Source organism: Podarcis muralis, chromosome 3, assembly GCF_964188315.1.
Source record: "Podarcis muralis chromosome 3, rPodMur119.hap1.1, whole genome shotgun sequence".
Classification (NCBI taxonomy): Eukaryota; Metazoa; Chordata; class Lepidosauria; order Squamata; family Lacertidae; genus Podarcis; species Podarcis muralis.
The window spans coordinates 81,952,271-81,955,662 of record NC_135657.1 but is presented as its reverse complement, the minus strand read 5'-3'; the positions used below and the strand labels follow the sequence as shown (position 1 = coordinate 81,955,662).

The following is a 3,392-nucleotide window of genomic DNA, read 5'->3' as shown; positions in this document are numbered from 1 at the left end:
GACTACCAAAGGATCCATTCTCTAATAAGTTCCTTTTCAAAAGGGGCTCGACTAGGCGTGCCTCACTGTACTCCCAGCTAGGAGTACCGTCACTTGAAAGAGCCTCCCTGTGTGGTCTAAAATGGAGGCTTCATTATTTCAAAGCCCATACCTGGTGCATTTTTGTTTACTAAACAGTTATTGTATTATTGCTATTATTGCAACCTAGCTTCCTAAGGAGGAATGGACTTTTGTGCCTCCTCATGAGCTAGTTGACAAGAAAGTCAGGCACAAAGACCATAAGATACAAGACTGCACATAAGGTCAAGGTGTTTGGAGGCGATCAGTTCCTAGTATCACCCACTTTAGATAAATTCATCTTTGGTTCACTTCTGGACACAAAATGGAGGCCACCAACAAAATCCATATAACATGGACTCCAATAGCTCAGTTGGTAGAGCATGAGACTATAAATCTCAGGGTCATGGGTTTGAGCCCCACGTTGGGCAAAAGATTCCTGCATTGCAAGGGGTTGCAGTAGAGGACTCTTGTGTACCCTTCCAACTCTACAATTCCATGGTTCTAAGACTCCCACCAGCCCCAGCCAGCATGGCCAATGGTCAGAAAAATTGGGAGTTGCTGTTCAGCAACATCTGGAGGGCCACAGGTTGCCCCCACCTGCTCTAAACTCTAGAAATCAGGAGTGTTAAAACAAACATAATTCCTTGAGCACAAGCTATCTCTACGGGCAAAACAAGAGGTGAAGAAAGTCCTCTTTCTTTGGCTCCTCCCTCTTCAGTTCCTTCACCTCCTGTGAGTGGCTTCTTATTCTAGGGTGTCTCACACATGAAGAATACTTCTGCACTTCTCTGTCCCCAGGAGGATATATTGTGTGTGGGCATGGCAGCTACAGGCCCCGTGTACTGCATTCTGTACATCTGTCAGATTGTCAGGCAGGTATATTACTAATTCAAGCAAGACAATAGCCTGTCCATGTCATCATGGAAATGGTGCAAAATGGAGTGTGAGGGGGGATAATTAGTATTGCTTTGACAAGAGTCCTTTGGGCAATGTTGTATTTCCACTCACTTGGTGGTGTCAACCTGTCACATTAAACCCCCAAATACATCCAATATAGAAATGTCCCTGTCCTCTGGGAATCTGAGAGAAATGTTTCTCCACAAGCATGTTGACAGTTGGAAGTAAGTACTATATTTTCTTTTACCACATTCTTGTTTCCCCTCTTCCCATCCTTTGTGCTTTCTCATAGGAACAGTGCTTTTTTTCTTTAAAAATGTTTAGGGGTACTCTCATATTCCTACTCATATTGAAATACTGCCCCTCAATGAGGCCAAACTTGATTCACAAAATGTTTAAGGGTATGTGTACCCCTGCATAGCCCCAGAAAAAAGCACTGCATAGTAACAATGAGATCCTCTTGGGAAACCTCATATTACTACAAATGTACATCATGGTGTGTGTTTTCCCAATAACACCATAAACAAAAACAGTAATAACTTGGATCTAGTCTTGCTCTACCACTCACAGAAAGGTCTTGGGCCCACTCTAGGCTCCCACTGGGGTAGAGGACATAGTGATTTTCCCTGGTTCCCATTCCCCCCTCCCACTATTTTGGAGGGACCCCTCAACCCTTCCGAGCAAAGCTGCAGGTGGGCATAGAGGAAGGGGGAAAGCAGCCAAAATCACCTTCCTTCCCCTTTGGCCAGCAATGAAATATTGCACAAGCGGAATTCCACTCATGGGATCTCTGAAACCAAGTCATTCATAATACATTCATATTTATAGCCCAAGGCATCCTGAGTTCCTGGACAGATAATAAAAATGATCATTAAGGAATCTGTTCTGAAGAAAGGAAACAGGCTAAAATGTCACTCAAACCAGAATAGTTTTTAAATGCCCATCCTTCTACTATCATAATTCTGACCTCCCAAGATGTCTTCTTTCTGTACTTTCCCACATCTTTTTTAGACAACAGTGTCAGTGTGGGAACTTGTAGTCCTCTAGATTTTGCTGTACTTCACCTCCCATTACCCCTAACCATTAGCTATCCTGGGTAGGACTGATGGGAGTTGGAGTCCAGCAATACTGGAGGGCCATCCCTACTCTATTTCATCAGTGCCTAGTCCTGGCTGTGGGGGACAAAGAACAGGTAGGGAAAGGGTGAAGCATCATCTCCCTGATGCTTCTCCACTATGAATTCTCATCTCCCCAAGCAGCTTTGCTTTCTTACATAGAAAGGTATTGGAGCCTCCTTTACATGTGTTAGTCAGTGATGTGAAGTTTCTCCTAATCATCTACCTCAACAGCTGCTTCCTCCAGGCTTCCCTGCTCTTCATGCTAGTTTTAAGCCTTCCCTTGCTTCCTTCATTTTTGCCTGTTCTCCAGGGATTTCCATGCTCCAAGGAAACATTGAGGAACAGAGTATGAACCTCAACTATGACCTGATGCCACGTTGCCTGGTTACAAGTACTCATCAGGGGGTGGCTAGGAGACCTGAGCAATACTTAAGTCTTTTACAGTAGGTCCCAAGTCTCCTGCCTCTCATCTCCACCCATTAAAAAAAACTCCAGTCAGTCACCATCTTAATTTCCCAAAGGCATGCATGCATCTAAATTAGCATATGCATTTCTTTATTTTTTGCAAATCTTTGTCACAGGCCTGTGCCCTGCATGCTTTTAAATACCTAGCAACACCCCTGCCGTCTTTTTAAGATACTCTTTTCTTGTCTATAGTATCTCTTTGTCAGACGTTAAAGGGTTTTTCTAATATTTATTCTGCCCTTTTAAAACGTTAATTTTGAGTGGGCTGTGTTATGAGATATCTTAAAGGAATTAAAGGTTAATGTCCAAGTTGCTGCCGCTTGTCACAGGATGCAACTAAACAGTGGGCATTTTAACCATGCAAACCTCTTCACTTGGGTGCCATTCACGCTGTTTTTAATACTCTCACAATCGGGATGGATTTCGCAATGCAGTTTGCCGTTTCCTTTCCACCACACTGGAGACCTGCTGGGATGATGACAACAGCAGTAAAATGTAAAGGGCAGAAAGGGTCTCACACAGACAGAAGCTATTTTCCCAAATGATAGTAAGAATCGGCCTGTAAATGTTTTCTGTATGAATATGCTTAATGAGGCATGTAATGTGGAAAATAACCCTTTCTAATTCAAACCACAGTCCAGAAAAATGTGTCTATTTCATTCAAACAACCTGGCAGAAGGTCCCTATTACCCTGTTCCTGTAACTAGACACAATCATAAAGGTGTGTGTCATTATAAGAGCCTTTATCACTGCCTTTTGTTGTTGTTGTTGTTGTTGTTTAGTCGTTTAGTCGTGTCCGACTCTTTGTGATCCTGTGGATCAGAGCACGCCAGGCACTCCTGTCTTCCACTG

The 3,392-nt window shown here is 43.3% G+C and overlaps 1 non-coding gene across 1 annotated transcript; it reads left to right on the top strand.

Annotated features, from left to right (window-relative positions):
- The first annotated feature begins 417 nt into the window (after positions 1–417).
- On the top strand, positions 418–489 carry TRNAY-AUA (transfer RNA tyrosine (anticodon AUA)). The gene has a single exon. It is a non-coding gene; the product is annotated as a tRNA-Tyr (tRNA).
- The last annotated feature ends 2,903 nt before the right edge of the window (positions 490–3,392 follow it).